At 43.1% G+C, this 14,538-nt stretch overlaps 1 protein-coding gene across 9 annotated transcripts in view; it reads right to left on the bottom strand.

The window, feature by feature from the left end:
• Positions 1–14,538, bottom strand: part of GULP1 (GULP PTB domain containing engulfment adaptor 1) — a 276,060-nt gene that overhangs the window by 100,616 nt on the left and 160,906 nt on the right. The window lies entirely within an intron of this gene.

Raw genomic sequence — 14,538 nt, 5'->3', positions numbered from 1 at the left:
CAAAGATACCTGGATGATCTGAACAAACAAGCCCTGTCCAATACTACAAAGGAAAAATGTTGAACTGTTTATACTCTGCTTTCAAAAGCCATGACTTGAAGAAAAGACAACCCAGCCTTGAAATGGTGGAACATACTGCTGGCAACCCTTATGTGGAGGAGGAGTAGACAGGTGCCCCTGCCCTCCACCATGCACTTAAAATTAAAATGTACTTCTAAAAATGTGGTAGCAAAACACTTACCAGTTTTTCCAGGATGCTACAGAAATGAAACAATCCCAAGTGGATAAATGTTGCTAAAATATATAACAGGTGTTCTTAATGGGAGATAATTTACAGGACATAATTTACAGTGCTGCAATTCCAATCTCATGAATAAGTATCAAAGCTAAGGATGTGCAAATCAGCAAAAATCAGCTCATTCGGGTTCTCCGAATTCCATCTCAAGGTTTGTTCCACCCTGTGTCTGTATCAGATTGTGAGCTTTGCTTTTTTCCCCTTTTTGTTCAAAAAAATCCATGGATATTTTTCTACGTGTGTGCATCAGTTGTGCACAATTTTATGCATTTTTCAATACTATGCATGTTTTCATACACATTTTTCAAATGCATTTTTCTGTTCCATGAATTGTACTGCAAGCTCAGAAATTTATGGATTGACAAAAGGACCCAAACAAAGTTGACTATTGGAAGACTTTTGGGTAACTGCACACATTACATCAAACATTTGGTAAGTGAAGCAAGCACTTGGGAACCTAAATGTGAAAATCTGTTAACTATTTTTCATTGCTTCTTACCATCCCAGGAAATCACCTTAAAATGGGAGCCAAAGTGGGAGATTAAAGGGACATCCAGATTGAATCCAGATTTCATGTGAGCAGAAATACGTTTTAAATGTTCAAAGCAGCCATGGGTGGCAAGGGGAGTCAAATGATGGCAACAGTACCCACAGAGTGGGGTCTCAGATCTAAATCACCCCACTCTGAAAATTTAAATTTCCCCAGTTCTAAATCACCCCTCACCACCCTAAGTTGTTTTTGCTCCACAAGGGAAAGCAAAAAGGTACCAGTACATCTCCCCGACTCCCCTGGGCAAATAGCAGCTTTGAGGAGGGGCAAATTAGATCAAGTAAACTGCTCCCATTCCTCAGCACCATGGTCCCAATCAGATTTTCTTCTCCTCAGTTTTTAACACCCCCCCCCCCGCGGAAGATCCTAGTCATGGACCTCCTGTGTCTTGCCATTTCTCTTTCCACTTAGTAATGTACTGCAACACCAACACACAGAATTAGATAATATATTTATTTTCATGAATTTGTGCTTGATGGGAGATTGAGCCTCCAAACTAATCAAAATATGCTTATGCAAATAACAGCAGGCAAAGAAACCTTATCAATTCCTGAAGATTAGTCTGTGACCTGAAAACAGACTCTCTTGTAGAATATCAAATGCCTCTAATGGTCATACATTTATTCTATTCTTTTTGTAAAAAAAGGCAAGGAAAGTGTGGTATCTGCTTCACTTACAAGTAGCCCTGAACTACAGAAGCAGCCTGCAGCCTGCACATTTTTAACAACATCATTTTAATAAAGATATCCACAAATAACTATGGTTTCATGTGACATTTAAGAGGGTTCCAATTTAGTCAGGTATATGCATGGGCAACCTCCCCCATTAAATATATCCAATTAAAAATAATCTGCAAGGAAGTGTTTTTAGCTGGTATTCCCAGCAATAATCCTGAGAGAGAGAGAGAGAGATGCTCATTCTTTTGCCAGGATTCCAAAAGCCTTATCTTCCTTGTGCAGAATATCTGTTTCCTTTGTAAAACACAAGCAGCTTATTAAAATGACAAAATACTGTTAATTCAAGTATTAGCAATCCCGTATCGGATTCCTTGCTTATCCTGTATATTTAGTGCCACAGCCAGATTTGCAAAGATGTTTGCACAAGGGTAACAACCCTCAAAGACTTGGGTGCTTACTTTGGCAAAATGAAGTAATACACCTATTCAAACATAAATATTAACTACATATGTAGTTAAAAGGACTGAATAAAGTTGCTTCCATAACTTTTCTTCCTACTTTGAGGGATCTCTCATGTCGGGAAGTATAAGAAGACATCACCTCCCATCACTTTTTTTAAAGCTCTTGAATTGATAATTGGTGAGAATGAACATAGTGTAACAGCTCCACTAGAAGAGTGTGAGCTGTGATCCAGGAAGTCCCCAATTCGTATTTTCATCTCAGCCATGAACTTACTTGCTGACTTTAGGCATGTCATTCTCTCTCAGCCACCCATTGGCACTATGGAGGTAATACTGACCTACCCTGCAGGAGTGGTTTTAAGGATTACTGAGACAATATGTATGCACAGATTTAAATAAATAAAACAAGTTTTACTTTCTTATGAAATCTAGAGAGCAATTATATGGTCCCTAGAAAGCGCCCCAGGAGCCACCGGATGCAGTGGATCACCTCTTCCAAGGCTGGAGACTTAGCTCTAGCCTGGCGGGGGGGAGGTCTGACTGTGAATCACCACCCCACCCCGTATTCACTCTAAAGCATAATGTAAGTGCTAAGCCATGCTGTTATTCCCTAAACTGGCCTCAGGCTTCTGTGTGAGAGAAGAAGTTGTTGCCATTCTCTACTTCACTAGAGCCTACATGGATTTCATTCAACCAGTGGAAAAAATGCCCTCTATTCACCTCTGAGGCACAGGTCTTATGACAGGAATGTTAAACATCAACTATAAAACTGAAGAAATAAGTTTGAAATTTATGTCAATTTTATTTTTTAATAGTAATTCCTAATAAAGCTAAGCACATTTTTTGTTGTTTCTTGTCACAAAAAACAACCCCCCCACCCCACAACAGCTGGATTTGTCAAATAACATATGGGAGAACTAAGATGAATGCTGAGTTGTAGAACTATGATAAACATCAATGTTACTGTGTGCAAGCTTTTCCCCCCAAATTTAATACAGCCAGTTTAAACCATATTAAAATATGCTAGGAAGAAAGACCGCTTGAGAATGGGACAAAGCAAGAATTTCTGCACATGTACATCACTTTATCTCTTGACACTTGATGACTCCCAAATAGTGTTTTGAGTTGCCATTGGCTGATACAGAAACTCTACATGATAATCTGTGATGTAATCATTCACACATTCAGATTACCCAAATTTCCCTAAAACATATTCTGCTCTAGAAACGTAAGATGCTTCAGTGCTTTCAATAGTCTTTACAATGTGTAGCTGAGAAAAGCTTCCGATGTGTAACAGAGGAAGGGGATGATTCTTTTTATTCAAGAAAATGAAGGTAGAGTACTTTGTACACTTCCTCTAAAGTATGACGTGCCCATATATTACTTGATTACACAAAATCTCTGTGAAAATTTTGGATGGATCTAAATGAAAAGTGCTATAGTTTGGATAAAGTGCAAATATATATAGTTATATATTTGGGGTGTGGTATCATCCGTATGTGGATGACACGCAGCTCTACCTCTCGTTCAAATCTTCACCAGGGTTGACCGTAAAATCCCTGTCCAAATGTCTGTAGACGGTGAGTGGCTGGATGGGGAGGAATAAGCTGAAGCTGAACCCTGACAAGACCGAGGTACTTTTGGTGGGAGACAAGAGGAGCTTGGGCGATGTTGACCTGGTGTTGAATGGGGTACAGTTACCCTTGAAAGACCAGGTCCGCAGCTTGGGGGTCATCTTAGACTCCCAGCTGTCCATGGAGGCTCAGGTGTCAGCTGTGAGCCGGACAGCGCTGTACCAACTCCATCTGATACGGCGGCTGTGCCCCTACCTTCCCGACCATCTGCTCCCATTGGTAGTACATGCCCTGGTCTCCTCTCATTTAGACTACTGTAATGCACTCTATGTGGGGTTACCCTTGAAGACGGTTCGGAAGCTGCAGCTGGTACAAAATGCAGCAGCTTGCCTGATTAAAGGCAGCCGCTGGCGAGATCACATTACTCTAGTGCTGAAGGAGCTGCACTGGCTACCAGTTATTTTCCGGGCCAAATTCAAGGTGTTGGTTTTGACCTTTAAAACCCTATACGGTTCCAGCCCAGCCTATCTCAAGGAGCGCCTCCAGCAACACCAGATAGGCCGCTCAACAAGATCAGCCTCGGACAGCTAGGCTGGTGAGGATGAGGGAGAGGGCCTTCTCTGTGGTGCCCCCCCACTCTGTGGAACTCCACCACGCATTAAAAACGTGGTTGTTCAGGCAGGTATTTGGGGTGGGCTAGGGTAATTTTAGAAATGTGATGTTTTTAACATTGAATTTTATTGTATGAACTGTTTTTATTGTTGTACATCGCCCAGAGTGGCTGGGTGACTGGACAGATGGGTGATCAATAAATTTAATAAATAAATAAATAAATAAAGCAACATCCACATAAACAGCAGGAGCCTATCCATTTCCTGCAAAAGGCTTCAAAACAGCTCAGCTGATCTGGACAAAGTGTCTTTTAAAGGTCCATGGTATTACGCCATCAGTGAAAGGGTTTAATTTTCCAAAGGTTGCTCAAAGACATTGGAATTAAAATTGTAAGACATCCACTGACCCCTTAAACAACTGGCTATCAAGACCTAGGCTGTCCACCTCCTAGTCAGTAGCAATCTGAGCAGTAATAATACCCTTGCTTGGAGAGTTCCTTTGTGGCACTAGAGCCAGCAAACAATGGAATCAAGAGAAGTCTGGCAGGCAGAGAATTCAGAGACTGAAGAGAAGTTTACAAGAGTAAGACAGTCAGAAGACAAAAGAGAGTGAAGGCTGGTTCGCATGATCACCAGCACCCACCATGGTTTAAACCCTACTGCAGCCCATGGTGTCTGGGTGGCCTGGTACCCTGGCAACAAGCCACCTAGCCTGGGTTCGCACATCACAATAAGCCATAGCGACCGCCCACTATGGCTTGAATATTAACAATTTATGGCTTATTTAAGTCATGCTGGGTGCTGGCAATCATGTGAACCAGGTCAATGAGTAACAGGAAAGGGAGATTCATCAATTTTCATAGCCCATCATATTTATGGGCTCTTTGGAAGTAACAACAAGGGATAAACCCACTAGCCACTCATGCATTGCCAAAAAAGAGAGGAAATGCATCAGCAAAAGAGAGGGAAAAAGAAGACACAGATTTGGTTAAATCTGAATGTGCTAGTTTATATGTACAGGTGCAAATTTAGAATTAATAACTGTGTTTAAATAGAATTGTGATACACCTCTCCATAGGGGCAGGGGAAAGCCCAGGCAGACTGCTCAGTCTGCTTTCCAGTAGCTAACTGTTAATGGACAACCTTGAGGGTGCCTGATCTAATAGTACTTTATCTTTAAGCCCGTCTTGGACAGCCCTTCAAATGAGCATGCCTTCAAATAGAGGACTGTCCTCTGTCAAGTAGGGCCCATGGCCACCTCACCGTTGGCAGAAATATAGTGTCATTTGTTTTCATGGGCTGTATCAGTAAATATAGTGTGTGACTCACACCTGAAGAAGGTAACAAAACATATAAGGTCCATCCACACATAAACTCTAAACCATGGGGTTAAATCCCATGGTGCAATATTAGAGGTCCGCAACAGGGGTTTCACTCTTTCTCTCCCCCACCCCCAGCAGCACCCCAAAATCTGCTCTCTAGAGGGTGCGCAATGGGTTGCAGGGGGATGGGAAATCACCTTCCTCATGCTTCCTCTGACAGAGCTGCTTCCCTAAGTGGAATATCAGCACTGGTTACAACCCACTGTCTAGCATGAGGAGAATGAGCCCTGAGGAGACTCAGACTGTGGAATTCTCCAGAATTCCCTCCCAAATGACTTGAAGCCAGACTTTTTAGCAGAAACTATCCTTCTTCTCCACGTTTTCAGGGGAAAAACTGAAATTTGTTCTTTTCAGAAATTAAAGCTCCAGTGCCTCATTTTATACACATTCCGCCCAAGGAAGTAATAGGATGCACCAAACATTTATAGTCTGTATTTTTAGAAATGGACAATTTTATTACCAAGTCCATTCAAATGCAATTATGTTCTATAACTTTCTCTTGAGACATCCTTATGTTGTTTCTCAATTCTGAGTATTAAACTTTACTCTCCCTCTCTCTCCTTCTACAAATGCCTGCCATAAAGCATCATTGTGATCTGACTTGGCTGTCAGGAGATGTGCATCCTTTCAAACCCCATCATTTTAATAGGCAATTACTTCTGTAGATCACATTTAGAGCTCTGCCTTGCTGTTGTACTCCATATGGCTCAGGTTTGGCATGGGACTGCAATTTCTCAAACTGTGCTATTTGTAATAGGCCAATACATCAAAGCATTATATGTTGCTGTGCATATCTTCCATGTTACAAGATTCAGTCACCTGGAAGCAATTATTGCCTACATAAATTGATGTTTCTCTTCCCCACCCCCGCGCTGATGTTAAAGAATCCAGCTCCTCTTTTCAGGCAGCTGTCTCAACATTGAACTTTGCTCTTTATATGATTACAGTTGTCATCGCTATATTTATACTGAAGGAGAGCACACTTGAGCACAAGATGGCATGTACTTAATTCATGGCTGTTTTTTATTGTTGATAATCATGCAGGACTCAACAGAACTTCAACACACTATTTAAGGCCCCCTCAAAACCCAAAAGAAATCCTAAGCACAAGCAACTGTGAGGCATGATGGTTGTTATTGCCCCCCGTCAGTCTTTAGCATCTGGTCCTGAACACAGAGGTTGCACTTCTGGCTCTCATGGCTATTAGAAACCAAGAGACTCCCCATCTGTTTAGTTTTGTGATCCTCCTTACAAGACGTTTATACTAATGATCAAAGTCCTTTGGCTGTAAATTCTGCACGATAAATATGCACAGAGCAAATCAGTACTTTCTTTTTTCATCTTAAAGCCTCTCTCTCATCATGTAAAAAAAATATGTTACCCAGATTTATTTCCAATTCAGCACCACACATGACATTACAAACCTTGATAACATTCCCAAACTGAAAAGGCTTAACAGTTCATGAGAGTAAATTCCAAATGAATAAATACAGACTTTATTTACAATTCAACTGACTAAACTTTCAGCACTTTTGAGAATGCAAACTTTATTGTGGGTGAAAGGGGGGGATAAAGAGACGAGACACAAGTAGATGCTATAAAATTTGGGCCACATTTATTGAAATTGATCAGATCTGAGAAAGGAAACCTAAGACGGCAACTTCTCTAAGCCAGAGACTAACCTGGCATTTTATTGGGTGAGACATTCGATGCCTTTAGAGCGGGTAGGGATGTACGAAAGTTCCGCCACGGATCTCAGGGAGGCTGAATGCCAGTGCATTCGGCCCCCCAAAATCGGTGGCGGAACGGCCCCCCGCCCCCCTGCCCCCCTGGGACAGGACTTACCTTAGGCGGATCTTCCTGGCGGCAGCGGCTCCGGCAGCGGTTCGGCGGCGGTTCGGCCACCATTTCCAGGTTAAAAAAACAAAAACAAAACATGATAGGCTACGTAAAGATTTACGTAGCCTATCACAGCTAGATTTTTAAAAAACACCATGATAGGTTACGTAAATGTTTATGTAGCCTATCACGGCTGATTAAAAAAACAAAACGCGCGTATGCAAATGGCGGCGCCCATGGGCGCCGCCATTTGCATTCCTTATTTTGGCACGTCTTAGTCTACGTAAACATTTACGTAGACTAAGACGGCGAAAATAAGGGGAACGCAAATAGCTATTTGCGTTCCCCTTATTTTCGCCGTCTTAGTCAACGTAAATGTTTACGTAGACTAAGACGTGCCAAAATAAGGAACGCAAATGGCGGTGCCCATGGGCGCCGCCATTTGCGTACGTGCGTTTTTGTTTTGCTTTTTTTAATCAGCCATGATAGGCTACGTAAATGTTTACGTAGCCTATCACGGCTGACTACAGGGACGCAAACGGCAGCAGCTACGGCCGCCGCCATTTGCGTCCCTGCTAGCCAGCAGCCGGATGTCCGGCTGCTGGCAGAGCCGGCCGCCGGCTCCACAGAATCCCTGCAGAGCAGAGCCGGCCGGCCAGGATTTCGCTGGGGAGGAACGGAGCGCCTCCCCCCCGGCCAGGATTCCGGGGGGAGGGATGGAACGCCTCCCCCCCAGCATCAGCATAATCTGCGAACAGGTAAGCGATTTTCGTACATCCCTAAGAGTGGGGTCTTTGATTGCCACCCCTCAGGACTGCCCAATTTTGGGAAGGGAGGCCTTCCTGTATCATCGCCCCCTGGGCCATGAAACTCTGAGAGGGTGAGGTGCGTTGGCCTCAAAGGTAATCTTTATCTTCCATCTGGGACCTAAAAACCCTGAGCTGGAAGCCTCAGGCCTTACCAGTCAGCAGAAATGGTGCCTCCGAATGGTTACCAACCCTATTCCCCACTAAAGGTGCCCACACATACCTGCCTATTCAGCAAATGTGACCAAATCAACCTAAGTATTTAAATAAGACCAAAACCACATGAAATCAACTCCTAACCCCACTTACAGTGTGAAGTAGGCCAAAAGACCCATAGCTAAGGCCAATTTGACAATGAGCCACAAAATTCCTACTCGGCCCCCAAAAGGACAACCAGCATAACCACACTGCGTGCAGGGCAGGAGGGAGCTGCACTTCGAAGAGGACGAAGGGAGGGCTCCGCAGCCTAAAACAACTGGTAAGCCCCTCCCCTCCCCAGTGGTGCCACTTCTGAACACCAATGGCGTTCCCCTTGTCTCTGCCCCCCGCCCGCAAAATCCTTCCCATGGCCAGGCAAGCCGGATGCAGGGGGAAGGTACTTCTCATGTCTTAAAACAGCTTGCAAAATGGATGACTCAATAAGCCAAATGCAGCACACCAGCTATGTGTTGCCGCCTGCTGGATGTTTCACCTCTGCCCACTCCCATTTTTATTATCTTAGGCAGGAAGCAAAATACAGCAGGCTTACTGAACCCATGTAGGCTGGCATATTTGGCTTATGTGCCAGGCTCTGCTTGGTGGATCACAAGTTCTTCAGGCTTGTGATTCACCAAGAAATATGCTGCATGCTATTATTAGATTCCCATTTTTTCTTACTATTTAGCAAAGCAAACCTTTTCGGTAGGGCTGTGCACCACTTTGGCCCAAAGCCTGAACTCTGAGGTGAAGCAGGGTGCTTCGTGCCACTTTGTGCCACCTCTGAGGTGAGGTGGAAGGGGCACAAAGCAGCAAGAAGTGGGTCGAGTTACTCTGAAGCGCTTCAGCGTGATCCAGAAGCCCAGCCATGCCACCACCACCGGCTCCCCTGGCGGCAACAGCTCCCCCAGCAGCGGTGGTTGCAGCGGCTCTCCCCTGACAATACCAGAAAAAGATGGCTGGCAGCGTAAGGGCCCAAGTAAGGAACTGGGAGCTGGGTAGCGCATCAGGGGTATTGGAGAAGTGGGATTCAGAAGTCCGAATCCTGCTTCAGCTCCACAGGCCGAAGCAGGTCAGGACCCCCCCCCCAATCAGCCCAAAGTGAATCACACCCACCTCATAAGCTCTGAAGCAGCCTCTGAGGTGGATCGGGGGTCCATGAGCAGCCCTGTTTTTAAGGTAGAACAAATACCAACCAAATACCAACAAATACCAACTAATTAAGATACAAATAGCATTTTTCTCCATGTTTGGCATCCACCCCTTGACTTTGCCCCCCGCCCCACAAGCTCCTCAAGATATGTTGCCATTACTGCAATGTTGACTACTTCAGAAACTTATTATTATATGAAAGGGAAACAACACCACTGAATATTAGCAGTTTATTTTTGTAGGTCTTTTATTTCACTGGAAGCTGTTAAATATAACAGTATTTTCTGTCATCTGTTTTCTTCAGAAAACAAACTTAGGAACTATACAATTGATAGCTACAAAAACCTATATTATTATTATGGACCATTCCTGTGCCAAAGCCAACAGTGGATATCTACACAGTAAAGCAATGACACAGACCTATAGCCAACAGTAATGGGGAAGCGAGTTTAGAACATTTTCTAAACTCCTGAGACATTGGTCCCTAACTTTACAATTGACTTTTTAAAAATTTTAAGAGCAGGTACAGGTTTTTAAAACTCGGTTCGTATAAAATTGTATCTAAAGTGACTGATTTGTTTAAGTAGTGGCTCCCTGGTAATTTCTTTTTCAGGGTGCGGGAATTATTTAATGTTTATTATTAACCTTATGCAATACACACAACTCTACTTGGAAATGAAAATGAATGGCCTTACCATCAGTCTATATTAAAAAATAATTAAATAATGCCTTCTAGATTCAAACCTGTTTGGCTTGAGGCTTGGATACAAACTTAGACTTAAGTCTGCACTGTAGGATTCTTTCCTAAGGAACAGAAAAAGGCTTATTTGCCTTTGCCCAATATTCCATGCTGGCCTGTACCTCATTTGCAAGTTCCTTTTTACTTTGCCTACCTCTATTGGCTTATTCCCCTTCATGGATCACTGCCTTGTTGTGGCGAAGGGGCTTGTGTAACTCAGTGAAGCCATAAGCTATGCTGTGCAGGGCCACCCAAGATGGACAGGTCATGGCGGAGAGTTCTGACAAAATGTAGTCCACTGGAGAAGGAAATGGCAACCCACTCCAGTATTCTTGCCAAGAAAACCCCATAGAACGTAACACAAGGCTAAAAGAGATGACACCGGAAGATGAGCCCCTCAGGTCGGAAGGTGTCCAATATACTACTGGGGAAGAGCAGAGGGTATTTACAAGTAGCGCCAGAAAGAGTGAAGCGGCTGGGCCAAACCCAAAAGGACACTCAGCTGTGGATGTGTCTGGTGGTGAAAAGAAAATCCGATGCTGTAAAGAACAATATTGTTTAGGAACCTGGAATGTCAGATCAATGAATCAAGGTAAGCTGGAGGTGGTCAAACATGAGATAGCAAGATTGAATATCGACATCTTGGGAATCAGCGAACTAAAATGGACAGGCATGGGCGAATTTAATTCAGGTGACCTACTACTGTGGGCAAGAATCCCTTAGAAGAAATGGAGTAGCACTCATAGTCAACAAAAGGGTGGGAAAAGCAGTACTGGGGTACAATCTTAAAAACGATAGAATGATCTCAGTACGAATCCAAGGCAAACCATTCAACATCACAGTAATTCAAGTCTATGCCCCAACCACTGAGGCCGAAGAAGCTGAGGTTGATTGGTTCTATGAAGACCTACAACACCTTCTAGAACTAACACCAAAAAAAGATGTCCTCTTCATCATAGGGGATTGGAATGCTAAAGTAGGAAGTCAAGAAATCACCAGGATAACAGGCAAGCATGGCCTTGGTGTACAAAATGAAGCAGGACAAAGGCTAATAGAGTTTTGCCAAGAGAACACGCTGATCATAGCAAACACTCTTTTCCAATAGCACAAGAGACGACTCTACACATGGACATCACCAGATGGTCAATATCGAAATCAGATTGATTATGTCCTTTGCAGCCAAAGATGGAGAAGCTCTATACAGTCAATAAAAACAAGACCTGGAGCTGACTGTGGCTCAGATCATGAGCTTCTTGTTGCAAAATTTCGGCTTAAATTGAAGAATGTAGGGAAAACCACTAAACCATTTAGGTATGACCTAAATCATATCCCTTATGAATACACAGTGGAGGTGAGTAATAGATTTCAGGGATTAGATCTGATAGACAGAGTGCCTGAGGAACTATGGACGGAGGTCCGTAACATTGTTCAGCAGGCAGCAACAAAATCCATCCCGAAGAAAAAGAAATGCAAGAAAGCCAAGTGGCTGTCTGATGAGGCTTTACAAGTAGCTCACGAAAGAAGAGAAGCGAAAAGCAAGGGAGAAAGGGGAGGATATATCCAACTGAATGCAGAGTTCCAGAGAATAGCAAGGAGAGACAAGAAGGCCTTCTTAAATGAACAATGCAAAGAAATCGAGGAAAACAACAGAATGGGAAAGACTAGAGATCTCTTCAAGAAAATCGGAGATCTCAAGGGAACGTTTTGTGCAAAGATGGGCATGATAAAGGACAAAGAAGGCAGGGACCTCACAGAAGCAGATGAGATTAAGAAGAGGTGGAAAAAATACACAGAAGAACTATACAGGAAAGATCTGAATGTCCCTGATAGCCATGATAGTGCGGTCACTGAACTTGAGCCGGACATCCTAGAAAGTGAAGTCAAGTGGGCCTTAGGAAGCATTACTAACAACAAAGCTAGAGGAGATGACAGTATTCCAGCTGAGCTATTTAAAATCCTAAAAGATGATGCTGTTAAAGTGCTGCATTCAATATGCCAACAAATTTGGAACACTCAACAATGGCCGCAAGACTGGAAAAGGTCAGTTTACATTCCAATTCCAAAGAAGGGCAACGCCAAAGAGTGTTCAAACTACCGCACAATTGCGCTCATTTCACATGCCAGCAAGGTGATGCTCAAAATCCTACAAGCTAGGCTTCAGCAGTATGTGAACCGAGAACTACCGGAAGTACAAGCTGGGTTTCGAAGAGGCAGAGGAACTAGAGATCAAATCGCCAACATTCGCTGCATCATGGAGAAAGCAAGAGAATTCCGGAAAAACGTCTATTTCTGCTTCATTGACTACGTTAAAACCTTTGATTGTGTGGATCACAACAAACTGTGGCAAATTCTTAAAGTGATGGGAGCACCAGACCACCTTACCTGTCTCCTGAGAAACCTGTACGAGGGTCAAGAAGCAACAGTAAGAACCAGAGATGGAACAACCGATTGGTTCAAAATTGGGAAAGGAGTACGACAAGGCTGCATATTGTCACCCTGCTTATTTAACTTATATGCAGAGTACATTATGAGAAATGCTGGGTTGGATGAATCAGAGGTAGGAATTAAGATTGCTGGGAGAATTATCAACAACCTCCGATATGCAGACGATACCACCCTAATGGCAGAAAGCGAAGAGGATCTCAAGAGCCTCTTGTTGAGGGTGAAAGAGGAGAGTGCAAAAGCTGGTTTGAAACTCAACATTAAAAAAACTAAGATCATGGCATCTGGCCCCATCACTTCCTGGCATATAGAAGGGGAAGAAATGGAAGCAGTGACAGATTTTACTTTCTTGGGCTCCAAGATCACCGCAGACGGTGACTGTAGCCATGAAATTAAAAGACGCTTGCTCCTTGGGAGGAAAGCTATGGCCAACCTAGACAGCATAGTAAGAAGCAGAGACATCACCTTGCCGACAAAGGTCCGTCTAATCAAAGCTATGGTTTTCCCAGTAGTAATGTATGGCTGTATTTCCTAAAGGAAATCAACCCTGAGTGCTCATTGGGAGGACAGATACTGAAGCTGAAGCTCCAATATTTTGGCCACCTAATGTGAAGAGAAAACTCTCTGGAAAAGACCCTGATGCTGGGAAAGACTGAAGGCAAAAGGAGAAGGGGATGGCAGAGGATGAGATGGCTAGATAGCATCACCGATGCAATGAATATGAACTTGAGCACACTCCGGGAGAGAGCGCAGGACAGGAAGGCCTGGCGTGCTATGGTCCATGGGGTCACGATGAGTCGGACACGACTGAACGACTGAACAACAACAAAATTGGCTTATTCACACGCAAATGAACATTCCTTAACAATGTGTTTATTAGTTTCCTCCCTTCTCCTCCAACATTTGGCACCAGTTGAGATAGCAAGACAATGCTATTGGAACAGCCTATAAACTGATAATTGTCACAGTCCAAGAGACCCAACTTCAGAGCAGGATAATTAATCTTTTAAAATTGTAATGTGCAACTTTTGCTTGTAACAGTTTTCTGCAGGACATTTTCTTTTTTGAAAATATTTTATTCTATTTTTTATCTTTATAAATGAAATAAATAGTACCAACAACCTAGTCATTACCTACAGTTTCCAATAATACAGTATCCTTAGGAGGACGCAGCAATAACGAAAAAGAAAAAGAAAAAAAACAGAAGAAGGAAAAGGAAGAAGAAAGAAAGAAAGAAAATCAAAAAGTTACTTAAAAGGATTAAATTTAGACTCCATTATCTGCAGGACATTTTTCATGACTGTCTCTCCAGACCCTTCATCAGTCATCAGTGCCTTTAAAAATGTTTATGTAACTTTATGGAGAACTTGTGCCTGAATGTGTTTGTTTTCCTGTTTCTTCCCTGTTCCCGCCCCACCCCCCTTTTCCTTTTGTACTGAGTCTTATTAAATTGTAAGCCTACAGGCAGGAATTGTGATGTTTGTTATTCTTCGTACACTTTGTAGAAATAATAATAATAATAATAATAATAATAATAATTTATCTTTATTACCAGTTTGGGGGTTCTACTGGAGCCATCTTTGTCACTTGAAGTTCACATAACTTCGGTTAGTGGCCCAGCTATGCCCCTATCTGGACAGGAACAACCTGGCTTCAGACATCTATGCTCTGGTAACCTCCAAGTTAGACTACTGAAATGCGCTCTACATGGGGCTGCCTTTGAAGATGGTTCAGAAGCTGCAGATCATGCAAAATGTGGCAGCCATATCAATAACAGGGACAAGAAGGTCAGAACATATAACACTGATTCTGGCC

This window comes from Heloderma suspectum, chromosome 1 (genome assembly GCF_057233095.1).
Source record: "Heloderma suspectum isolate Gila_16-S chromosome 1, 16-S_ref, whole genome shotgun sequence".
NCBI classification, from domain to species: domain Eukaryota; kingdom Metazoa; phylum Chordata; class Lepidosauria; order Squamata; family Helodermatidae; genus Heloderma; species Heloderma suspectum.
The sequence above is the reverse complement of the archived record's forward strand: the minus strand, read 5'-3'. Positions and strand labels throughout refer to the sequence as shown.